Below are 27643 nucleotides of genomic sequence, written 5' to 3'. Positions count from 1 at the left end.
CACACACCACTTTACTCCCGCAACACAAAACCGGCCTCCCTCTTCACAGGCCTGCTAGGACCCTCTCCACATCTTCCCCAATCCTACTTCCTAAAACCACTTCTCCCCATCTACTGCCTTCCACCTCCCACCCCGCGCCACCCACTGCCATCACTTCACCACCGTTCGCTTTCCCCGCCCACACGGTTAACTCATTCACCTTCCCTATCACACCCTCCTCCTCATCCCCGAGCATTCAAACAACCCCGCGAGGCCGCATCTCCCCACCACCACCGTCTCTCTCTCCCCCTACACTTCACCCCACCTTACCTCAGCTCCGACGGCACACACCACCTGCCAAATCCCACTCCACAGCCCCTGCCAGGCCACCGCAGTTTCAGCACAGCACACCATCCGCCATCGCCCCCACACCTGCACCGTCCCCTAGCTTCGGACCCACCGCCCACCCCACACCACTAGCACAGAGCCCTGCTACCGCCCAGACCACTCCACCACCAAACACCGGGATGGCACCACAAGATCGCACTCCCTCTGCGCCACCTACCGTCCAAGCCAAGTCCCCTACCACCTCAGCCTCCACCGCCTCCACCACCCCCTGCACCTCACCTGACATCTCACCCGCCACACCTCGCTCACCCTCACCCCTTCCCTCCGTCGCCTCACCCTTTCCACCCAAGCCTACGTGCCCCGCCGACCCCGCCACCCCCGCAGGACAACCCACTACCACCACCCTCTCCCCTCCACACCTATGCACGCCCACTCCGACGTTCTCACCTTCTCCCGCGCCCCGAACGCGCGTGACGGCCTGTGCTAACCGACCTCGCCTACCCCGCACGCCTACTTCCCCACCCACATCCACCCTCAGAACGACCACCACCACCACCCCCTCCGGCCGACTCTCATGCCCACCCACCCGATACACACACACCGTCAAGCTACATCAGGCCCAAATCCCCTCTACCTGTACTCCCCAGAGACTCAACGCCGCATTACCACGACACAAAACCCGGCCTTCACCCACAGTATAAAGCATTCAGCCCCCAACCGCACCGACAGCCACACCAAGCAACATGAGGATCAAGCGGGCCGCATGGGCGCCTACCCTTAGCAGGAACCACCGGCTCCGCGGGGCACACCACCTGTTAAACATCTCCAGTCTACCACCGCCCCCTCCACACTCGTCTTCACCTACGACCCAGCACAAGAGGAGAATTCCTACACTGTCGCCTGGCAGAACACACTGCGACACCTCCAGGCCGTCTACACCACTCCCAACACACTAACGTTCCACCTCCAACCACGGGGACGTGACTTTTTACAAGGACAGGGTGGTGAAATGTGTGGCTTTAACAGTGCTCCCGAAGAATACCATAGTATCCCCGACGACAGGGCGAACCAGGAACAACAGAGTTTGCCCACAAACATGCCGACACCCTCACAAGGACCCCACGGGGTAGCCACCACCAGCACCACCACTCCGGGCAACAGCGACGCATGTCAGCCCGGGCCGTGCGCCCCTGTGACATGCAGCGACCACGCTGCCGCCACCGTAGGCGAAGGACACTACCTTCACGTGGTGGAATCACTGAGTTAGCTAGGGGTGGAATTAGAACTCAAACTCCAGACGGCGCCTCTCTTCTAGAGATGATCTATGGTCGCTCCCAAAGTGTTTCGGTAAAAACAATCAATGGTCGCTCCCGCAGTGTTCCGGTAGAGACAATCAATGGTCGCTACCATAGTGTCCAGGTAGAGACGATCAATGGTCGCTCCCTTAGTGTTCCGGCAGAGACAATCAATGGTCGCTCCCACAGTGTCCAAGTAGAGACGATCAATGGTCGCTCCCTTAGTGTTCCGGCAGAGACAATCAATGGTCGCTCCCACAGTGTCCAAGTAGAGACGATCAATGGTCGCTCCCTTAGTGTTCCGGTAGAGACGATCAATGGTCGCTCCCTTAGTGTTCCGGTAGAGACGATCAATGGTCACTCCCACAGTGTCCAGGTAGAGACGATCAATGGTCGCTCCCTTAGTTTTCCGGTAGAGATGATCAATGGTCGCTCCCACAGTGTCCAGGTAGAGATGATCAATGGTCGCTCCCTTAGTGCTCCGGTTGAGACGATCAATGGTCGCTCCCACAGTGTCCAGGTAGAGATGATCAATGGTCGCTCCCTTAGTGTTCCGGTAGAGACGATCAATGGTTGCTCCCACAGTGTCCAGGTAGAGACGATCAATGGCCGCTCCCACAGTGTTCAGGTAGAGACGATCAATGGTCGCTCCCACAATGTCCGGGTAGAGACGATCAATGGTCGCTCCCCCAGTGTCCAGGTAGAGACGATCTATGGTCGCTCCCAGCCTCGTGAGACGATCTACGGTCGCTCCGAGGGCGTGCAAAGGAGAGGGACGTCTCCACGGCCGGAGATTGAAATCTAGGGTCTCTGTCCCACAACACCCCGGAGAGGCCTCCTCGCCTCCCCCGGTCTCTTTTCTTTACGCCTGGCTCTAGAGCAGACGCACCTGTCGGGCCCCAGTGAAGGTCACTGCCGCAGTCCTCCCCTGACGGCGCCTCTAGACGTTGGAGACCGCAGCCCACCGTCTCTCTCGGTCCTCCCCAGAAAAGCCGGGCGAGACCTCTCCACGCCCCCACGACGCCGGGACCTGACACAGAGGTTCCTGGAGCTATTTGGCCCCAGTCCCAAGGGCCACACGCCGGAGCCCAGTCCGGAATCCACAGGGAGTCCCGAACACGAGAGGACGCCCTTGCGAGCCGCCCCGTGCCCTCTCGGCTCACGCTGCCTTGACGGTGCCCCTAGCTCAGCCGGATCACCAATGTCGTGCTCCTGTCTTTCTCCCCAAGAAAATACGGGTGATAATGTAACATAAGTGATTTAGGTTAAGTGTGACTCTCTCCTAGAATAAGTATTGTGCAGTGAATCCATGTAATGCATATCGGGGTAAATCAGATCACAATGTGAAGTTAAAGGTCGAGAATGTGGACTAAGATCTGAGTGACTATATGTGCGAGTGCCACCCCGGATATCTATAAAGACATACCCCCCATTGCTGTGAAGGAAGACTGTGAGAAAGGAATGTAATAGTGTTCTATCTCTCCCCACGCTGAAACAAGATCTATTGGCTAGCCGCGAAGTAATATTGTGAAAGTAGTGTTAAGAGTATTCCATCTTTCCCCACGCTGTGAAGCGAGATTCTATGGACTGTATCCAGAGGACCTTTCTGACATATATGTAATTAACAATCCCGTGCTTAAAAAGATATACCCCAATTACAGCAAAAGAATATCGAGAAAGGAAGTATTAATAATATTCCTTCCCCCCTCACACTACCCATAAAATCTTCTCTATTACTCGCTCTCGCTCCTAAAACCAAAGTAAGTGTAAATCAAGGATCAGTGTCATTTGCCAAAGTATCTTAACTAGCGGAAACCATATAAACTCCCCTGCTAATATCTGTCGTCTTCCAGTATTACCATAACTTTATTCCTCGCCGTTTTAAGTCACTCTCCGCACCACCCCTATCTTCTCCTAGTGAGTCACAACCCCCCTTTCCCCCCACCCTCTGGCTCTATGCACACTTATATTTACTGCACTCCTGGTACACTAGGATTGTTGTGTTGTCATTAGTATCAAGAAAGCAAGTATCCTGCGAGATACACATATCCTAGATAAGGTTTTATATTGCTCTATACTGTGTTGTAATATCTGCTGAATAGTCCTGCGTCTGACTTGGTAATATACGTGTACGGTGTTGCCGAGAGTTTTTGTGTCCTGCCTCTCTTTATTGCACTAGCTCCGGTCTTGAAAGAGGACCCCGCTCCACGTTGGGTGAAATAGGAACGAGAGGTCGAGCCTAATTCTACCCAGGATTACACTGGTGGCCAGCGGTGGTTCTAGATCCGAGCGTAGAAGAGAGGTAAGCAGGAAATATTTGGAAAAATGGCAACTAAACCGCACGTTCAGTTACCCAAGTTTGACCCCGATCAGTATGACATACACACATATCTTACAATAATTAAACCCTTACTGGATATTGGCTTTGAAAATGACCAACAAAAAATTGCAGTCACACTACCACTACTGGGTAAAGCTGCAGCAAACATTGCACCGAAAATCGTCCCAGAACTCACCTGGTAGAACTTTACCAAGTTCACTGTCCAAGCCATCACCCCATCATTAGGGAAAATAGTGGCTCTATCCAAATTGGGTAGTTTTGCATTCGACGGGGATTTAGATAATACCCTGTTACAGGCAAGACGCCTGGTTACTGCTGCCTACCCGGAGGGAGATGAAGAAACCCGTAATCAGCATACATTTAATACTCTCCTCAGAGTACTCCCAAGTGTTGTAAGACAACACTTCACTATCCATGATCCAACAGAAGACATGGATAGAGATATCAGTTTAATGAGGCGCCTTTTAGCCGTTCATGCCACCCCTCAACGCGTCGGCGAAATAAATCAATTCCCCGTTGACCTCATCACCATCAACCCGTGGGAATTTTCTCCGTGCTACCACGGATGTCCGATCCACGACATCTGTGAGCAGCTAGAAGCTGCCCAGTGCAGCCAAATGACGCGAGGGCGCTTACAAACCTCCCCACCATACGCAAATTCCCCAAAGCCCCAGGGGAAGAAGAAACAAAAAGGGAAAAACAAAAAGCGCCCCCCCACTGCCCCCGCATCCCACCGTAATGGCGGGGGCCACCTCACCTCTCCCCCAGTCTACGACAGGGAAGAACGTTATCTTTCCGTTTCCTCCCCTCCCACTATCTCTTCTGTTCTACCTTCCCCTATTCCTGCCCCTAGTTCTAACCTTCCCACCCCACACACCACTATACTCCCGCAACACAAAACCGGCCTCCCTCTTCACAGGCCTGCTAGGACCCTCTCCACATCTTCCCCTATTTACTTCCTAAAACCACTTCTCCCCATCTACTGCCTTCCACCTCCTACCCCGTGCCACCCACTGCCATCACTTCACCACCGTTCGCTTTCCCCGCCCACACGGTTAACTCATTCACCTTCCCTATCACACCCTCCTCCTCATCCCCGAGCATTCAAACAACCCCGCGAGGCCGCATCTCCCCACCACCACCGTCTCTCTCTCCCCCTACACTTCACCCCACCTTTCCTCAGCTCCGACGGCACACACCACCTGCCAAATCCCACTCCACAGCCCCTGCCAGGCCACCGCAGTTTCAGCACAGCACACCATCCGCCATCACCCCCACACCTGCACCGTCCCCTAGCTTCGGACCCACCGCCCACCCCACACCACTAGCACAGAGCCCTGCTACCGCCCAGACCACCCCACCACCAAACACCGGGATGGCACCACAAGATCGCACTCCCTCCGCGCCACCTACCGTCCAAGCCAAGTCCCCTACCACCTCAGCCTCCACCGCCTCCACCACCCCCTGCACCTCACCTGACATCTCACCCGCCACACCTCGCTCACCCTCACCCCTTCCCTCCGTCGCCTCACCCTTTCCACCCAAGCCTACGTGCCCCGCCCACCCCGCCACCCCCGCAGGACAACCCACTACCACCACCCTCTCCCCTCCACACCTATGCACGCCCACTCCGACGTTCTCACCTTCTCCCGCGCCCCGAACGCGCGTGACGGCCTGTGCTAACCGACCTCGCCTACCCCGCACGCCTACTTCCCCACCCACATCCACCCTCAGAACCACCACCACCACCACCCCCTCCGGCCGACTCTCATGCCCACCCACCCGATACACACACACCGTCAAGCTACATCAGGCCCAAATCCCCTCTACCTGTACTCCCCAGAGACTCAACGCCGCATTACCACGACACAAAACCCTGCCTTCACCCACAGTATAAAGCATTCAGCTTCCAACCACACCGACAGCCACACCAAGCAACATGAGGATCAAGCGGGCCGTATGGGCGCCTACCCCTAGCAGGAACCACCGGCTCCGCGGGGCACACCACCTGTTAAACATCCTCCAGTCTACCACCATCCCCCTCCACACTCGTCTTCACCTACGACCCAGCACAAGAGGAGAATTCCTACACTGTCGCCTGGCAGAACACACTGCGACACCTCCCGGCCGTCTACACCACTCCCAACACACTAACGTTCCACCTCCACCCACGGGGACGTGACTTTTTACAAGGACAGGGTGGTGAAATGTGTGGCTTTAACAGTGCTCCCGAAGAATACCATAGTATCCCCGACGACAGGGCGAACCAGGAACAACAGAGTTTGCCCACAAACATGCCAACACCCTCACATGGACCCCACGGGGTAGCCACCACCAGCATCACCACTCCGGGCAACAGCGACGCATGTCAGCCCGGGCCGTGCGCCCCTGTGACATGCAGCGACCACGCCGCCGCCACCGTAGGCGAAGGACTCTACCTTCGCGTGGCGGAATCACTGAGTTAGCTAGGGGTGGAATTAGAACTCAAACTCCAGACGGCGCCCCTCTGGTAGAGACGATCTATGGTCGCTCCCAAAGTGTTTCGGTAAAAACAATCAATGGTCGCTCCTGCAGTGTTCCGGTAGAGACAATCAATGGTCGCTCCCACAGTGTCCAGGTAGAGACGATCAATGGTCGCTCCCTTAGTGTTCCGGCAGAGACAATCAATGGTCGCTCCCACAGTGTCCAGGTAGAGACGATCAATGGTCGCTCCCTTAGTGTTCCGGTAGAGACGATCAATGGTCGCTCCCTTAGTGTTCCGGTACAGACGATCAATGGTCACTCCCACAGTGTCCAGGTAGAGACGATCAATGGTCGCTCCCTTAGTGTTCTGGTAGAGACGATCAATGGTCGCTCTCACAGTGTCCAGGTAGAGACGATCAATGGTCGCTCCCTTAGTGCTCCGGTTGAGACGATCAATGGTCGCTCCCACAGTGTCCAGGTAGAGATGATCAATGGTCGCTCCCTTAGTGTTCCGGTAGAGACGATCAATGGTTGCTCCCACAGTGTCCAGGTAGAGACGATCAATGGCCGCTCCCACAGTGTTCAGGTAGAGACGATCAATGGTCGCTCCCCCAGTGTCCAGGTAGAGACGATCTATGGTCGCTCCCAGCCTCGTGAGACGATCTACGGTCGCTCCAAGGGCGTGCAAAGGAGAGGGACGTCTCCACGGCCGGAGATTGAAATCCAAGGTCTCTGTCCCACAACACCCCGGAGAGGCCTCCTCGCCTCCCCCGGTCTCTTTTCTTTACGCCTGGCTCTAGAGCAGACGCACCTGTCGGGCCCCAGTGAAGGTCACTGCCGCAGTCCTCCCCTGACGGCGCCTCTAGACGTTGGAGACAGCAGCCCACCGTCTCTCTCGGTCCTCCCCAGAACACCCGGAAGAGACCTCTCCACGCCCCCACGACGCCGGGACCTGACACAGAGGTTCCTGGAGCTATTTGGCCCCAGTCCCAAGGGCCACACGCCGGAGCCCAGTCCGGAATCCACAGGGAGTCCCGAACACGAGAGGACGCCCTTGCGAGCCGCCCCGTGCCCTCTCGGCTCACCCTGCCTTGACGGTGCCCCTAGCTCAGCCGGATCACCAATGTCGTGCTCCTGTCTTTCTCCCCAAGAAAATACGGGTGATAATGTAACATAAGTGATTTAGGTTAAGTGTGACTCTCTCCTAGAATAAGTATTGTGCAGTGAATCCATGTAATGCATATCGGGGTAAATCAGATCACAATGTGAAGTTAAAGGTCGAGAATGTGGACTAAGATCTGAGTGACTATATGTGCGAGTGCCACCCCGGATATCTATAAAGACATACCCCCCATTGCTGTGAAGGAAGACTGTGAGAAAGGAATGTAATAGTGTTCTATCTCTCCCCACGCTGAAACAAGATCTATTGGCTAGCCGCGAAGTAATATTGTGAAAGTAGTGTTAAGAGTATTCCATCTTTCCCCACGCTGTGAAGCGAGATTCTATGGACTGTATCCGGAGGACCTTTCTGACATATATGTAATTAACAATCCCGTGCCTAAAAAGATATACCCCAATTACAGCAAAAGAATATCGAGAAAGGAAGTATTAATAATATTCCTTCCCCCCTCACACTACCCATAAAATCTTCTCTATTACTCGCTCTCGCTCCTAAAACCAAAGTAAGTGTAAATCAAGGATCAGTGTCATTTGCCAAAGTATCTTAACTAGCGGAAACCATATAAACTCTCCTGCTAATATCTGTCGTCTTCCAGTATTACCATAACTTTATTCCTCGCCGTTTTAAGTCACTCTCCGCACCACCCCTATCTCCTCCTAGTGAGTCACAACCCCCCTTTCCCCCCCCCTCTGGCTCTGTGCACACTTATATTTACTGCACTCCTGGTACACTAGGATTGTTGTGTTGTCATTAGTATCAAGAAAGCAAGTATCCTGCGAGATACACATATCCTAGATAAGGTTTTATATTGCTCTATACTGTGTTGTAATATCTGCTGAATAGTCCTGCGTCTGACTTGGTAATATACGTGTACGGTGTTGCCGAGAGTTTTTGTGTCCTGCCTCTCTTTATTGCACTAGCTCCGGTCTTGAAAGAGGACCCCGCTCCACGTTGGGTGAAATAGGAACGAGAGGTCGAGCCTAATTCTACCCAGGATTACACTGGTGGCCAGCGGTGGTTCTAGATCCGAGCGTAGAAGAGAGGTAAGCAGGAAATATTTGGAAAAATGGCAACTAAACCGCACGTTCAGTTACCCAAGTTTGACCCCGAACAGTATGACATACACACATATCTTACAATAATTAAACCCTTACTGGATATTGGCTTTGAAAATGACCAACAAAAAATTGCAGTCACACTACCACTACTGGGTAAAGCCGCAGCAAACATTGCACCGAAAATCGTCCCAGAACTCACCTGGTAGAACTTTACCAAGTTCACTGTCCAAGCCATCACCCCATCATTAGGGAAAATAGTGGCTCTATCCAAATTGGGTAGTTTTGCATTCGACGGGGATTTAGATAATACCCTGTTACAGGCAAGACGCCTGGTTACTGCTGCCTACCCGGAGGGAGATGAAGAAACCCGGGATCAGCATACATTTAATACTCTCCTCAGAGTACTCCCAAGTGTTGTAAGACAACACTTCACTATTCATGATCCAACAGAAGACATGGATAGAGATATCAGTTTAATGAGGCGCCTTTTAGCCGTTCATGCCACCCCTCAACGCGTCGGCGAAATAAATCAATTCCCCGTTGACCTCATCACCATCAACCCATGGGAATTTTCTCCGTGCTACCACGGATGTCCGATCCACGACATCTGTGAGCAGCTAGAAGCTGCCCAGTGCAGCCAAATGACGCGAGGGCGCTTACAAACCTCCCCACCATACGCAAATTCCCCAAAGCCCCAGGGGAAGAAGAAACAAAAAGGGAAAAACAAAAAGCGCCCCCCCACTGCCCCCGCATCCCACCGTAATGGCGGGGGCCACCTCACCTCTCCCCCAGTCTACGACAGGGAAGAACGTTATCTTTCCGTTTCCTCCCCTCCCACTATCTCTTCTGTTCTACCTTCCCCTATTCCTGCCCCTAGTTCTAACCTTCCCACCCCACATACCACTATACTCCCGCAACACAAAACCGGCCTCCCTCTTCACAGGCCTGCTAGGACCCTCTCCACATCTTCCCCTATTTACTTCCTAAAACCACTTCTCCCCATCTACTGCCTTCCACCTCCTACCCCGTGCCACCCACTGCCATCACTTCACCACCGTTCGCTTTCCCCGCCCAAACGGTTAACTCATTCACCTTCCCTATCACACCCTCCTCCTCATCCCCGAGCATTCAAACAACCCCGCGAGGCCGCATCTCCCCACCACCACCGTCTCTCTCTCCCCCTACACTTCACCCCACCTTTCCTCAGCTCCGACGGCACACACCACCTGCCAAATCCCACTCCACAGCCCCTGCCAGGCCACCGCAGTTTCAGCACAGCACACCATCCGCCATCGCCCCCACACCTGCACCGTCCCCTAGCTTCGGACCCACCGCCCATCCCACACCACTAGCACAGAGCCCTGCTACCGCCCAGACCACTCCACCACCAAACACCGGGATGGCACCACAAGATCGCACTCCCTCCGCGCCACCTACCGTCCAAGCCAAGTCCCCTACCACCTCAGCCTCCACCTCTTCCACCACCCCCTGCACCTCACCTGACATCTCACCCGCCACACCTCGCTCACCCTCACCCCTTCCCTCCGTCGCCTCACCCTTTCCACCCAAGCCTACGTGCCCCGCCCACCCCGCCACCCCCGCAGGACAACCCACTACCACCACCCTCTCCCCTCCACACCTATGCACGCCCACTCCGACGTTCTCACCTTCTCCCGCGCCCCGAACGCGCGTGACGGCCTGTGCTAACCGACCTCGCCTACCCCGCACGCCTACTTCCCCACCCACAACCACCCACAGAACCACCACCACCACCACCCTCCGGCCGACTCTCATGCCCACCCACCCGATACACACACACCGTCAAGCTACATCAGGCCCAAATCCCCTCTACCTGTACTCCCCAGAGACTCAACGCCGCATTACTACGACACAAAACCCCGCCTTCACCCACAGTATAAAGCATTCAGCCCCCAACCACACCGACAGCCACACCAAGCAACATGAGGATCAAGCGGGCCGTATGGGCGCCTACCCCTAGCAGGAACCACCGGCTCCGCGGGGCACACCACCTGTTAAACATCCTCCAGTCTACCACCGCCCCCTCCACACTCGTCTTCACCTACGACCCAGCACAAGAGGAGAATTCCTACACTGTCGCCTGGCAGAACACACTGCGACACCTCCCGGCCGTCTACACCACTCCCAACACACTAACGTTCCACCTCCACCCACGGGGACGTGACTTTTTACAAGGACAGGGTGGTGAAATGTGTGGCTTTAACAGTGCTCCCGAAGAATACCATAGTATCCCCGACGACAGGGCGAACCAGGAACAACAGAGTTTGCCCACAAACATGCCAACACCCTCACATGGACCCCACGGGGTAGCCACCACCAGCATCACCACTCCGGGCAACAGCGACGCATGTCAGCCCGGGCCGTGCGCCCCTGTGACATGCAGCGACCACTCCGCCGCCACCGTAGGCGAAGGACTCTACCTTCGCGTGGCGGAATCACTGAGTTAGCTAGGGGTGGAATTAGAACTCAAACTCCAGACGGCGCCCCTCTGGTAGAGACGATCTATGGTCGCTCCCAAAGTGTTTCGGTAAAAACAATCAATGGTCGCTCCCGCAGTGTTCCGGTAGAGACAATCAATGGTCGCTCCCACAGTGTCCAGGTAGAGACGATCAATGGTCGCTCCCTTAGTGTTCCGGCAGAGACAATCAATGGTCGCTCCCACAGTGTCCAGGTAGAGACGATCAATGGTCGCTCCCTTAGTGTTCCGGTAGAGACGATCAATGGTCGCTCCCTTAGTGTTCCGGTACAGACGATCAATGGTCACTCCCACAGTGTCCAGGTAGAGACGATCAATGGTCGCTCCCTTAGTGTTCCGGTAGAGACGATCAATGGTCGCTCTCACAGTGTCCAGGTAGAGATGATCAATGGTCGCTCCCTTAGTGCTCCGGTTGAGACGATCAATGGTCGCTCCCACAGTGTCCAGGTAGAGACGATCAATGGCCGCTCCCACAGTGTTCAGGTAGAGACGATCAATGGTCGCTCCCCCAGTGTCCAGGTAGAGACGATCTATGGTCGCTCCCAGCCTCGTGAGACGATCTACGGTCGCTCCAAGGGCGTGCAAAGGAGAGGGACGTCTCCACGGCCGGAGATTGAAATCCAAGGTCTCTGTCCCACAACACCCCGGAGAGGCCTCCTCGCCTCCCCCGGTCTCTTTTCTTTACGCCTGGCTCTAGAGGAGACGCACCTGTCGGGCCCCAGTGAAGGTCACTGCCGCAGTCCTCCCCTGACGGCGCCTCTAGACGTTGGAGACAGCAGCCCACCGTCTCTCTCGGTCCTCCCCAGAACACCCGGGCGAGACCTCTCCACGCCCCCACGACGCCGGGACCTGACACAGAGGTTCCTGGAGCTATTTGGCCCCAGTCCCAAGGGCCACACGCCGGAGCCCAGTCCGGAATCCACAGGGAGTCCCGAACACGAGAGGACGCCCTTGCGAGCCGCCCCGTGCCCTCTCGGCTCACCCTGCCTTGACGGTGCCCCTAGCTCAGCCGGATCACCAATGTCGTGCTCCTGTCTTTCTCCCCAAGAAAATACGGGTGATAATGTAACATAAGTGATTTAGGTTAAGTGTGACTCTCTCCTAGAATAAGTATTGTGCAGTGAATCCATGTAATGCATATCGGGGTAAATCAGATCACAATGTGAAGTTAAAGGTCGAGAATGTGGACTAAGATCTGAGTGACTATATGTGCGAGTGCCACCCCGGATATCTATAAAGACATACCCCCCATTGCTGTGAAGGAAGACTGTGAGAAAGGAATGTAATAGTGTTCTATCTCTCCCCACGCTGAAACAAGATCTATTGGCTAGCCGCGAAGTAATATTGTGAAAGTAGTGTTAAGAGTATTCCATCTTTCCCCACGCTGTGAAGCGAGATTCTATGGACTGTATCCGGAGGACCTTTCTGACATATATGTAATTAACAATCCCGTGCCTAAAAAGATATACCCCAATTACAGCAAAAGAATATCGAGAAAGGAAGTATTAATAATATTCCTTCCCTCCTCACACTACCCATAAAATCTTCTCTATTACTCGCTCTCGCTCCTAAAACCAAAGTAAGTGTAAATCAAGGATCAGTGTCATTTGCCAAAGTATCTTAACTAGCGGAAACCATATAAATTCCCCTGCTAATATCTGTCGTCTTCCAGTATTACCATAACTTTATTCCTCGCCGTTTTAAGTCACTCTCCGCACCACCCCTATCTCCTCCTAGTGAGTCACAACCCCCTTTCCCCCCTCTGCGCTCTGTGCACACTTATATTTACTGCACTCCTGGTACACTAGGATTGTTGTGTTGTCATTAGTATCAAGAAAGCAAGTACCCTGCGAGATACACATATCCTAGATAAGGTTTTATATTGCTCTATACTGTGTTGTAATATCTGCTGAATAGTCCTGCGTCTGACTTGGTAATATACGTGTACGGTGTTGCCGAGAGTTTTTGTGTCCTGCCTCTCTTTATTGCACTAGCTCCGGTCTTGAAAGAGGACCCCGCTCCACGTTGGGTGAAATAGGAACGAGAGGTCGAGCCTAATTCTACCCAGCATTACACTGGTGGCCAGCGGTGGTTCTAGATCCGAGCGTAGAAGAGAGGTAAGCAGGAAATATTTGGAAAAATGGCAACTAAACCGCACGTTCAGTTACCCAAGTTTGACCCCGACCAGTATGACATACACATATATCTTGCAATAATTAAACCCTAACTGGATATTGGCTTTGAAAATGACCAACAAAAAATTGCAGTCACACTACCACTACTGGGTAAAGCCGCAGCAAACATTGCACCGAAAATCGTCCCAGAACTCACCTGGTAGAACTTTACCAAGTTCACTGTCCAAGCCATCACCCCATCATTAGGGAAAATAGTGGCTCTATCCAAATTGGATAGTTTTGCATTCGACGGGGATTTAGATAATACCCTGTTACAGGCAAGACGCCTGGTTACTGCTGCCTACCCGGAGGGAGATGAAGAAACCCGGGATCAGCATACATTTAATACTCTCCTCAGAGTACTCCCAAGTGTTGTAAGACAACACTTCACTATCCATGATCCAACAGGAGACATGGATAGAGATATCAGTTTAATGAGGCGCCTTTTAGCCGTTCATGCCACCCCTCAACGCGTCGGCGAAATAAATCAATTCCCCGTTGACCTCATCACCATCAACCCATGGGAATTTTCTCCGTGCTACCACGGATGTCCGATCCACGACATCCGTGAGCAGCTAGAAGCTGCCCAGTGCAGCCAAATGACGCAAGGGCGCTTACAAACCTCCCCACCATACGCAAATTCCCCAAAGCCCCAGGGGAAGAAGAAACAAAAAGGGAAAAACAAAGAGCGCCCCCCCACTGCCCCCGCATCCCACCGTTATGGCGGGGGCCACCTCACCTCTCCCCCAGTCTACGACAGGGAAGAACGTTATCTTTCCGTTTCCTCCCCTCCCACTGTCTCTTCTGTTCTACCTTCCCCTATTCCTGCCCCTAGTTCTAACCTTCCCACCCCACACACCACTATACTCCCGCAACACAAAACCTGCCTCCCTCTTCACAGGCCTGCTAGGACCCTCTCCACATCTTCCCCTATCCTACTTCCTAAAACCACTTCTCCCCATCTACTGCCTTCCACCTCCCACCCCGCGAAACCCACTGCCATCACTTCACCGTTCGCTTTCCCCGCCCACACGGTTAACTCATTCACCTTCCCTATCACACCCTCCTCCTCATCCCCGAGCATTCAAACAACCCCGCAAGGCCGCATCTCCCCACCACCACCGTCTCTCTCTCCCCCTACACTTCACCCCACCTTTCCTCAGCTCCGACGGCACACACCACCTGCCAAATCCCACTCCACAGCCCCTGCCAGGCCACCGCAGTTTCAGCACAGCACACCATCCGCCATCGCCCCCACACCTGCACCGTCCCCTAGCTTCGGACCCACCGCCCACCCCACACCACTAGCACAGAGCCCTGCTACCGCCCAGACCACTCCACCACCAAACACCGGGATGGCACCACAAGATCGCACTCCCTCCGTCCCACCTACCGTCCAAGCCAAGTCCCCTACCACCTCAGCTTCCACCGCCTCCACCACCCCCTGCACCTCACCTGACATCTCACCCGCCACACCTCGCTCACCCTCACCCCTTCCCTCCGTCGCCTCACCCTTTCCACCCAAGCCTACGTGCCCCGTCCACCCCGCCACCCCCGCAGGACAACCCACTACCACCACCCTCTCCCCTCCACACCTATGCACGCCCACTCCAACGTTCTCACCTTCTCCCGCGCCCCCGAACGCGCGTGACCTCCTGTGCTAACCGACCTCGCCTACCCCGCATGCCTACTTCCCCACCCACATCCACCGTCAGAACCACCACCACCACCACCCCCTCCGGCCGACTCTCATGCCCACCCACCCGATTCACACACACCGTCAAGCTACATCAGGCCCAAATCTCCTCTACCTGTACTCCCCAGAGACTCAACGCCGCATTACCACGACACAAAACCCGGCCTTCACCCACAGTATAAAGCATTCAGCCCCCAACCACACCGACAGCCACACCAAGCAACATGAGGATCAAGCGGGCCGTAAGGGCGCCTACCCTTAGCAGGAACCACCGGCTCCGCAGGGCACACCACCTGTTAAACATCCTCCAGTCTACCACCGCCCCCTCCACACTCGTCTTCACCTACGACCCAGCACAAGAGGAGAATTCCTACACTGTCGCCTGGCAGAACACACTGCGACACCTCCCGGCCGTCTACACCACTCCCAACACACTAACGTTCCACCTCCACCCACGGGGACGTGACTTTTTACAAGGACAGGGTGGTGAAATGTGTGGCTTTAACAGTGCTCCCGAAGAATACCATAGTATCCCCGACGACAGGGCGAACCAGGAACAACAGAGTTTGCCCACAAACATGCCGACACCCTCACATGGACCCCACGGGGTAGCCACCACCAGCATCACCACTCCGGGCAACAGCGACGCATGTCAGCCCGGGCCGTGCGCCCCTGTGACATGCAGCGACCACGCCGCCGCCACCGTAGGCGAAGGACACTACCTTCGCGTGGCGGAATCACTGAGTTAGCTAGGGGTGGAATTAGAACTCCAAACTCCAGACGGCGCCCCTCTGGTAGAGACGATCTATGGTCGCTCCCAAAGTGTTTCGGTAAAAACAATCAATGGTCGCTCCCGCAGTGTTCCGGTAGAGACAATCAATGGTCGCTCCCACAGTGTCCAGGTAGAGACGATCAATGGTCGCTCCCTTAGTGTTCCGGCAGAGACAATCAATGGTCGCTCCCACAGTGTCCAAGTAAAGACGATCAATGGTCGCTCCCTTAGTGTTCCGGTAGAGACGATCAATGGTCGCTCCCTTAGTGTTCCGGTAGAGACGATCAATGGTCACTCCCACAGTGTCCAGGTAGAGACGATCAATGGTCGCTCCCTTAGTGTTCCGGTAGAGACGATCAATGGTCGCTCCCACAGTGTCCAGGTAGAGATGATCAATGGTCGCTCCCTTAGTGCTCCGGTTGAGACGATCAATGGTCGCTCCCACAGTGTCCAGGTAGAGATGATCAATGGTCGCTCCCTTAGTGTTCCGGTAGAGACGATCAATGGTTGCTCCCACAGTGTCCAGGTAGAGACGAACAATGAACGCTCCCAGAGTGTTCAGGTAGAGACGATCTATGGTCGCTCCCAGCCTCGTGAGACGATCTACGGTCGCTCCGAGGGCGTGCAAAGGAGAGGGACGTCTCCACGGCCGGAGATTGAAATCCAGGGTCTCTGTCCCACAACACCCCGGAGAGGCCTCCTCGCCTCCCCCGGTTTCTTTTCTTTACGCCTGGCTCTAGAGCAGACGCACCTGTCGGGACCCAGTGAAGGTCACTGCCGCAGTCCTCCCCTGACGGCGCCTCTAGACGTTGGAGACCGCAGCCCACCGTCTCTCTCGGTCCTCCGCAGAACACCCGGGCGAGACCTCTCCACGCCCCCACGACGCCGGGACCTGACACAGAGGTTCCTGGAGCTATTTGGCCCTAGTCCCAAGGGCCACACGCCGGAGCCCAGTCCGGAATCCACAGGGAGTCCCGAACACGAGAGGACGTCCTTGCGAGCCGCCCCGTGCCCTCTCGGCTCACCCTGCCTTGACGGTGCCCCTAGCTCAGCCGGATCACCAATGTCGTGCTCCTGTCTTTCTCCCCAAGAAAATACGGGTGATAATGTAACATAAGTGATTTAGGTTAAGTGTGACTCTCTCCTAGAATAAGTATTGTGCAGTGAATCCATGTAATGCATATCGGGGTAAATCAGATCACAATGTGAAGTTAAAGGTCGAGAATGTGGACTAAGATCTGAGTGACTATATGTGCGAGTGCCACCCCGGATATCTATAAAGACATACCCCCCATTGCTGTGAAGGAAGACTGTGAGAAAGGAATGTAATAGTGTTCTATCTCTCCCCACGCTGAAACAAGATCTATTGGCTAGCCGCGAAGTAATATTGTGAAAGTAGTGTTAAGAGTATTCCATCTTTCCCCACGCTGTGAAGCGAGATTCTATGGACTGTATCCGGAGGACCTTTCTGACATATATGTAATTAACAATCCCGTGCCTAAAAAGATATACCCCAATTACAGCAAAAGAATATCGAGAAAGGAAGTATTAATAATATTCTTTCCCTCCTCACACTACCCATAAAATCTTCTCTATTACTCGCTCTCGCTCCTAAAACCAAAGTAAGTGTAAATCAAGGATCAGTGTCATTTGCCAAAGTATCTTAACTAGCGGAAACCATATAAATTCCCCTGCTAATATCTGTCGTCTTCCAGTATTACCATAACTTTATTCCTCGCCGTTTTAAGTCACTCTCCGCACCACCCCTATCTCCTCCTAGTGAGTCACAACCCCCCTTTCCCCCCCCCCCTCTGCGCTCTGTGCACACTTATATTTACTGCACTCCTGGTACACTAGGATTGTTGTGTTGTCATTAGTATCAAGAAAGCAAGTACCCTGCGAGATACACATATCCTAGATAAGGTTTTATATTGCTCTATACTGTGTTGTAATATCTGCTGAATAGTCCTGCGTCTGACTTGGTAATATACGTGTACGGTGTTGCCGAGAGTTTTTGTGTCCTGCCTCTCTTTATTGCACTAGCTCCGGTCTTGAAAGAGGACCCCGCTCCACGTTGGGTGAAATAGGAACGAGAGGTCGAGCCTAATTCTACCCAGCATTACACTGGTGGCCAGCGGTGGTTCTAGATCCGAGCGTAGAAGAGAGGTAAGCAGGAAATATTTGGAAAAATGGCAACTAAACCGCATGTTCAGTTACCCAAGTTTGACCCCGACCAGTATGACATACACACATATCTTGCAATAATTAAACCCTTACTGGATATTGGCTTTGAAAATGACCAACAAAAAATTGCAGTCACACTACCACTACTGGGTAAAGCCGCAGCAAACATTGCACCGAAAATCGTCCCAGAACTCACCTGGTAGAACTTTACCAAGCTCACTGTCCAAGCCATCACCCCATCATTAGGGAAAATAGTGGCTCTATCCAAATTGGATAGTTTTGCATTCGACGGGGATTTAGATAATACCCTGTTACAGGCAAGACGCCTGGTTACTGCTGCCTACCCGGAGGGAGATGAAGAAACCCGGGATCAGCATACATTTAATACTCTCCTCAGAGTACTCCCAAGTGTTGTAAGACAACACTTCACTATCCATGATCCAACAGGAGACATGGATAGAGATATCAGTTTAATGAGGCGCCTTTTAGCCGTTCATGCCACCCCTCAACGCGTCGGCGAAATATATCAATTCCCCGTTGACCTCATCACCATCAACCCATGGGAATTTTCTCCGTGCTACCACGGATGTCCGATCCACGACATCCGTGAGCAGCTAGAAGCTGCCCAGTTCAGCCAAATAACAAGAGGGCGCTTACAAACCTCCCCACCATACGCAAATTCCCCTAAGCCCCAGGGGAAGAAAAAACAAAAAGGGAAAAACAAAGAGCGCCCCCCCACTGCCCCCGCATCCCACCGTAATGGCGGGGGCCACCTCACCTCTCCCCCAGTCTACGACAGGGAAGAACGTTATCTTTCCTTTTCCTCCCCTCCCACTATCTCTTCTGTTCTACTTTCCCCTATTCCTGCCCCTAGTTCTAACCTTCCCACCCCACACACCACTTTACTCCCGCAACACAAAACCGGCCTCCCTCTTCACAGGCCTGCTTGGACCCTCTCCACATCTTCCCCTAACCTACTTCCTAAAACCACCTCTCCCCGTCTACTGCCTTCCACCTCCTACCCCGTGCCACCCACCGCCATCACTTCACCACCGTTCGCTTTCCCCGCCCACACGGTTAACTCATTCACCTTCCCTATCACACCCTCCTCCTCATCCCCAAGCATTCAAACAACCCCGCGAGGCCGCATCTCCCCACCACCACCGTCTCTCTCTCTCCCTCTACACTTCACCCCACCTTTCATCGGCTCCGACGGCACACACCACCTGCCACATCCCACTCCACAGCCCCTGCCAGGCCACCGCGGTTTCAGCACAGCACACCGTCCGCCATCGCCCCCACACCTGCACCGTCCCCTAGCTTCGGACCCACCGCCCACCCCACACCACTAGCACAGAGCCCTGCTACCGCCCAGACCACTCCACCACCAAACACCGGGATGGCACCACAAGATCGCACTCCCTCCGTCCCACCTACCGTCCAAGCCAACTCGCCTACCATCTCAGCCTCCACCGCCTCCACCACCCCCTGCACCTCACCTGACATCCCACCCGCCATGCCTCGCCCACCTTCACCCCTTCCCTCCGTCGCCTCACCCTTTCCACCCAAGCCCACGTGCCCCGCCCACCCCGCCACCCCTGCAGGACAACCCACTACCACCGCCCTCTCCCCTCCACACCTATGCACGCCCACTCCAACGTTCTCACCTTCTCCCGCGCCCCCAACGCGCGCGACGGCCTGTGCTAACCGACCCCGCCCACCCCACATGCCTACTTCCCCACCCACATCCACCCTCAGAACCACCACCGCCACCACCCCCTCTGGCCGACTCTCATGCCCACCCACCCGATACACACACACCGTCAAGCTACATCAGGCCCAAATCCCCTCTACCTGTACTCACCAGAGACTCAACGCCGCATTACCACGACACAAAACCCAGCCTTCACCCACAGTATAAAGCATTCAGCCCCCAACCACACCGACAGCCACACCAAGCAACATGAGGATCAAGCTGGCTGTATGGACGCCTACCCTTAGCAGGAACCACCGGCTCCGAGGGCCACACCATCTGTTAAACATCCTCCAGTCTACCACCGCCCCCTCCACACTCGTCCTCACCTACGACCCAGCACAAGAGGAGAATTCCTACACTGTCGCCTGGCAGAACACACTGCGACACCTCCAGCCCGTCTACACCACTCCCAACACACAAACGTTCCACCTCCACCCACGGGGACGTGACTTTTTACAAGAACAGGGTGGTGAAATGCGTGGCTTAAACAGTGCTCCCGAAGAATACCATAGTATCCTCAATGACAGGGCGAACAAGGAACAACAGAGTTTGCCCACAAACATGCCGACACCCCTACATGGAACCCACGGGGTAGCCACCACCAGCCACCACCACTCCAGGCAACAGCGACGCATGTCAGCCCGGGCCGTGCACCCCTGTGACATGCAGCCACCACGTCGCCGCCACCGTAGACGAAGGAAACTACCTTCGCGTGGCGGAATCACTGAGTTAGCTGGGGGTGGAGTTAGAACTCAAACTACAGACGGCGCCCCTCTGGTAGAGACGATCTATGGTCACTCCAAAAGTGTTTCGGTAGAGACGATCAATGGTCGCTCCCGCAGTGTTTAGGTAGAGACGATCAATGGTCGCTCCCTTAGTGTTCCGGTAGAGACAATCAATGGTCACTCCCTTAGTGTTCCGGTAGAGACAATCAGTGGTCGCTCCCACAGTGTCCAGGTAGAGACGATCAATGGTCGCTCCCTTAGTATTCCGGTAGAGACAATCAATGGTTGCTCCCACAATGTCCAGGTAGAGACGATCAATGGTCGCTCCCTTAGTGTTCCGGTAGATGATCAATGGTCGCTCCCACAGTGTCCAGGTAGAGACGATCAATAGTCGCTCCCTTAGTGTTCCGGTAGGGATGATCAATGGTCGCTCCCACAGTGTCCAGGTAGAGACGATCAATGGTCGCTCCCTAAGTGTTCTGGTAGAGATGATCAATGGTCGCTCCCACAGTGTCCAGGTAGAGACAATCAATGGTCGCTCCCTTAGTGTTCCGGTAGAGACGATCAATGGCCTCTCCCACAGTGTTCAGGTAGAGACGATCAATGGTCACTCCCTTAGTGTTCCGGTAGAGACGATCAATGGTCGCTCCCACAGTGTCCAGGTAGAGACGATCAATGGTCGCTCCCTTAGTGTTCCGGTAGAGACGATCAATGGTCGCTCCCAGAGTGTCCAGGTAGAGACGATCAATGGTCGCTCCCTTAGTGTTCCGGTAGAGACAATCAATGGCCGCTCCCTTAGTGTTCCGGTAAAGACAATCAGTGGTCGCTCCCACAGTGTCCAGGTAGAGACGATCAATGGTCGCTCCCTTAGTATTCCGGTAGAGACAATCAATGGTTGCTCCCACAATGTCCAGGTAGAGACGATCAATGGTCGCTCCCTTAGTGTTCCGGTAGACGATCAATGGTCGCTCCCACAGTGTCCAGGTAGAGACGATCAATGGTCGCTCCCTTAGTGTTCCGGTAGGGGACGATCAATGGTCGCTCCCACAGTGTCCAGGTAGAGACGATAAATGGTCGCTCCCTAAGTGTTCCGGTAGAGATGATCAATGGTCACTTCCACAGTGTCCAAGTAGAGACAATCAATCGTCGCTCCCTTAGTGTTCCGGTAGAGACGATCAATGGTCGCTCCCACAGTGTCCAGGTAGAGACGATCAATGGTCACTCCCTTAGTGTTCCGGTAGAGACGATCAATGGTCGCTCCCACAGTGTCCAGGTAGAGACGATCAATGGTCGCTCCCACAGTCTCCAGGTATAGACGATCAATGGTCGCTCCCTTAGTGTTCCGGTAGAGACGATCAATGGTCGCTCTCAGTGTCCAGGTAGAGACGATCAATGGTCGCTCCCTTAGTGTTCCGGTCGAGGCGATCAGTGGTCGCTCCCACAGTGTCCAGGTAGAGATGATCAATGGTCGCTCCCTTAGTGTTCCGGTAGAGACGATCAATGGTCACTCCCACAATGTCCAGGTAGAGACGATCAATGGTCGCTCCCTTAGTGGTCCGGTAGAGACGATCAATGGTCGCTCCCACAGTGTCTAGGTAGAGATGATCAATGGTCGCTCCCTTAGTGCTCCGGTTGAGACGATCAATGGTCGCTCCCACAGTGTCCAGGTAGAGACGATCAATGGTCGCTCCCACAGTGTCCAGGTAGAGACGATCAATGGTCGCTCCCTTAGTGTTCCGGTAGAGACGATCAATGGTCGCTCCCACAGTGTCCAGGTAGAGACGATCAATGGCCGCTCCCACAGTGTACAAGTAGAGACGATCAATGGTCTCTCCCACAATGTCTGGGTAGAGATCGTATCAATGGTCGCTCCCCAGTGTCCAGGTAGAGACGATCTATGGTCGCTCCCAGCCTCGTGAGATGGTCTACGGTCGCTCTCCGAGGGCGTGCAAAGGAGAGGGACGTCTCCACGGCCGGAGATTGAAATCCAGGCTCTCTGTCCCACAACACCCCGGACAGGCCTCCTCACCTCCCCGGTCTCTGTTCTTTACGCCTGGCTCTAGAGCAGACGCACCTGTCGGGACCCAGTGAAGGTCGCTGCCGCAGTCCTCCCCTGACGGCGCCTCTAGACGTTGGAGACCGCAGCCCACCGTCTCTCTCGGTCCTCCCCAGAACACCCGGGCGAGACCTCTCCACGCCCCCACGACGCCGGGACCTGACACAGAGGTTCCTGGAGCTATTTGGCCCCAGTCCCAAGGGCCACACGCCGGAGCCCAGTCCGGAATCCACAGGGAGTCCCGAACACGAGAGGACGCCCTTGCGAGGCGCCCCGTGCCCTCTTGGCTCACCCTGCCTTGATGGTGCCCCTAGCTCAGCCGGATCACCAATGTCGTGCTCCTGTCTTTCTCCTCAAGAAAATACGGTTGATAATGTAACATAAGTGATTTAGGTTAAGTGTGACTCTCTCCAAGAATATGTATTGTGCAGTGAATCCATGTTATGGATATCGGGGTAAATCAGATCACAATGTGAAGTTAAAGGTCGAGAATGTGGACTAAGATCTGAGTGACTATATGTGCGAGTGCCACCCCGGATATCTATAAAGACATACCCCCATTGCTGTGAAGGAAGACTGTGAGAAAGGAATGTAATAGTGTTCTATCTCTCCCCACGCTGAAACAAGATCTATTGGCTAGCAGCGAAGTAATATTGTGAAAGTAGTGTTAAGAGTATTCCATCTTTCCCCACGCTGTGAAGCGAGATTCTATGGACTGTATCCGGAGGACCTTTCTGACATATATGTAATTAACAATCCCGTACCTAAAAAGATATACCCCAATTACAGCAAAAGAATATCGAGAAAGGAAGTATTAATAATATTCCTTCCCTCCTCACACTACCCATAAAATCTTCTCTATTACTCGCTCTGGCTCCTAAAACCAAAGTAAGTGTAAATCAAGGATCAGTGTCATTTGCCAAAGTATCTTAACTAGCGGAAACCATATAAACTCCCCTGCTAATATCTATCGTCTTCCAGTATTACCATAACTTTATTCCTCGCCGTTTTAAGTCACTCTCCGCACCACCCCTATCTCCTCCTAGTGAGTCACAACCCCCCTTTCCCCCCCCCCTCTGCGCTCTGTGCACACTTATATTTACTGCACTCCTGGTACACTAGGATTGTTGTGTTGTCATTAGTATCAAGAAAGCAAGTACCCTGCGAGATACACATATCCTAGATAAGGTTTTATATTGCTCTATACTGTGTTGTAATATCTGCTGAATAGTCCTGCGTCTGACTTGGTAATATACGTGTACGGTGTTGCCGAGAGTTTTGTGTCCTGCCTCTCTTTATTGCACTAGCTCCGGTCTTGAAAGAGGACCCCGCTCCACGTTGGGTGAAATAGGAACGAGAGGTCGAGCCTAATTCTACCCAGCATTACACTGGTGGCCAGCGGTGGTTCTAGATCCGAGCGTAGAAGAGAGGTAAGCAGGAAATATTTGGAAAAATGGCAACTAAACCGCACGTTCAGTTACCCAAGTTTGACCCCGACCAGTATGACATACACACATATCTTGCAATAATTAAACCCTAACTGGATATTGGCTTTGAAAATGACCAACAAAAAATTGCAGTCACACTACCACTACTGGGTAAAGCCGCAGCAAACATTGCACCGAAAATCGTCCCAGAACTCACCTGGTAGAACTTTACCAAGTTCACTGTCCAAGCCATCACCCCATCATTAGGGAAAATAGTGGCTCTATCCAAATTGGATAGTTTTGCATTCGACGGGGATTTAGATAATACCCTGTTACAGGCAAGACGCCTGGTTACTGCTGCCTACCCGGAGGGAGATGAAGAAACCCGGGATCAGCATACATTTAATACTCTCCTCAGAGTACTTCCAAGTGTTGTAAGACAACACTTCACTATCCATGATCCAACAGGAGACATGGATAGAGATATCAGTTTAATGAGGCGCCTTTTAGCCGTTCATGCCACCCCTCAACGCGTCAGCGAAATAAATCAATTCCCCGCTGACCTCATCACCATCAACCCATGGAATTTTCTCCGTGCTACCACGGATGTCCGATCCACGACATCCGTGAGCAGCTAGAAGCTGCCCAGTGCAGCCAAATGACGCAAGGGCGCTTACAAACCTCCCCACCATACGCAAATTCCCCAAAGCCCCAGGGGAAGAAGAAACAAAAAGGGAAAAACAAAAAGCGCCCCCCCACTGCCCCCGCATCCCACCGTTATGGCGGGGGCCACCTCACCTCTCCCCCAGTCTACGACAGGGAAGAACGTTATCTTTCCGTTTCCTCCCCTCCCACTGTCTCTTCTGTTCTACCTTCCCCTATTCCTGCCCCTAGTTCTAACCTTCCCACCCCACACACCACTATACTCCGGCAACACAAACCCGGCCTCCCTCTTCACAGGCCTGCTAGGACCCTCTCCACATCTTCCCCTATCCTACTTCCCCTAAAACCACTTCTCTCCCCATCTACTGCCTTCCACCTCCCACCCCGCGAACCCACTGCCATCACTTCACCACCGTTCGCTTTCCCCGCCCACACGGTTAACTCATTCACCTTCCCTATCACACCCTCCTCCTCATCCCCGAGCATTCAAACAACCCCGCAAGGCCGCATATCCCCACCACCACCGTCTCTCTCTCCCTCTACACTTCACCCCACCTTTCCTCAGCTCCGACGGCACACACCACCTGCCAAATCCCACTCCACAGCCCCTGCCAGGCCACCGCAGTTTCAGCACAGCACACCATCCGCCATCGCCCCCACACCTGCACCGTCCCTAGCTTCGGACCCACCGCCCACCCACACCACTAGCACAGAGCCCTGCTACCGCCCAGACCACTCCACCACCAAACACCGGGATGGCACCACAAGATCGCACTCCCTCCGTGCCACCTACCGTCCAAGCCAAGTCCCCTACCACCTCAGCTTCCACCGCCTCCACCACCCCTGCACCTCACCTGACATCTCACCCGCCACACCTCGCTCACCCTCACCCCTTCCCTCCGTCGCCTCACCCTTTCCACCCAAGCCTACGTGCCCCGTCCACCCCGCCACCCCCGCAGCAGAACCCACTACCACCACCCTCTCCCCTCCACACACCTATGCACGCCCACTCCGACGTTCTCACCTTCTCCCCACACCCCGAACGCGTGACGGCCTGTGCTAACCGACCTCGCCTACCCCGCACGCCTACTTCCCCACCCACATCCACCCTCAGAACCACCACCACCACCCCCCCCCCCCGCCCACTCACAAGCCCACCCACCCGAAACACACACACCCTCAAGCTACAACAGGCCCAAATCTCCTCTACCTGTACTCCCCAGAGACTCAACGCCGCATTACCACGACACAAAACCCGGCCTTCACCCACAGTATAAAGCATTCAGCCCCCAACCACACCGACAGCCACACCAAGCAACATGAGGATCAAGCGGGCCGTATGGGCGCCTACCCTTAGCAGGAACCACCGGCTCCGTGGGGCACACCACCTGTTAAACATCCTCCAGTCTACCACCGCCCCCTCCACACTCGTCTTCACCTACGACCCAGCACAAGAGGAGAATTCCTACACTGTCGCCTGGCAGAACACACTGCGACACCTCCCGGCCGTCTACACCACTCCCAACACACTAACGTTCCACCTCCACCCACGGGGACGTGACTTTTTACAAGGACAGGGTGGTGAAATGTGTGGCTTTAACAGTGCTCCCGAAGAATACCATAGTATCCCCGACGACAGGGCGAACTAGGAACAACAGAGTTTGCCCACAAACATGCCGACACCCTCACATGGACCCCACGGGGTAGCCACCACCAGCACCACCACTCCGGGCAACAGCGACGCATGTCCAGCCCGGGCCGTGCGCCTGTGACATGCAGCGACCACGCCGCCGCCACCGTAGGCGAAGGACACTACCTTCGCGTGGCGGAATCACTGAGTTAGCTAGGGGTGGAATTAGAACTCAAACTCCAGACGGCGCCCCTCTGGTAGAGACGATCTATGGTCGCTCCCAAAGTGTTTCGGTAAAAACAATCAATGGTCGCTCCCGCAGTGTTCCGGTAGAGACAATCAATGGTCGCTCCCACAGTGTCCAGGTAGAGACGATCAATGGTCGCTCCCTTAGTGTTCCGGCAGAGACAATCAATGGTCGCTCCCACAGTGTCCAAGTAGAGACGATCAATGGTCGCTCCCTTAGTGTTCCGGCAGAGACAATCAATGGTCGCTCCCACAGTGTCCAGGTAGAGACGATCAATGGTCGCTCCCTTAGTGTTCCGGTAGAGACGATCAATGGTCGCTCCCTTAGTGTTCCGGTAGAGACGATCAATGGTCACTCCCACAGTGTCCAGGTAGAGACGATCAATGGTCGCTCCCTTAGTGTTCCGGTAGAGACGATCAATGGTCGCTCCCACAGTGTCCAGGTAGAGATGATCAATGGTCGCTCCCTTAGTGCTCCGGTTGAGATGATCAATGGTCGCTCCCACAGTGTCCAGGTAGAGATGATCAATGGTCGCTCCCTTAGTGTTCCGGTAGAGACGATCAATGGTTGCTCCCACAGTGTCCAGGTAGAGATGATCAATGGCCGCTCCCTCAGTGTTCAGGTAGAGACGATCTATGGTCGCTCCCAGCCTCGTGAGACGATCTACGGTCGCTCCGAGGGCGTGCAAAGGACAGGGACGTCTCCACGGCCGGAGATTGAAATCCAGGGTCTCTGTCCCACAACACCCCGGAGAGGCCTCCTCGCCTCCCCCGGTCTCTTTTCTTTACGCCTGGCTCTAGAGCAGACGCACCTGTCGGGCCCCAGTGAAGGTCACTGCCGCAGTCCTCCCCTGACGGCGCCTCTAGACGTTGGAGACCGCAGCCCACCGTCTCTCTCAGTCCTCCCCAGAACACCCGGGCGAGACCTCTCCACGCCCCCACGACGCCGGGACCTGACACAGAGGTTCCTGGAGCTTTTTTGGCCCCAGTCCCAAGGGCCACACGCCGGAGCCCAGTCCGGAATCCACAGGGAGTCCCGAACACGAGAGGACGCCCTTGCGAGCCGCCCCGTGCCCTCTCGGCTCACCCTGCCTTGACGGTGCCCCTAGCTCAGCCGGATCACCAATGTCGTGCT

This window comes from Coenobita brevimanus, chromosome 100 (genome assembly GCF_032717465.1).
Source record: "Coenobita brevimanus isolate Jiangsu-jjx chromosome 100, ASM3271746v2, whole genome shotgun sequence".
NCBI lineage: Eukaryota > Metazoa > Arthropoda > Malacostraca > Decapoda > Coenobitidae > Coenobita > Coenobita brevimanus.
Note: the sequence above shows the minus strand (reverse complement) of the source record.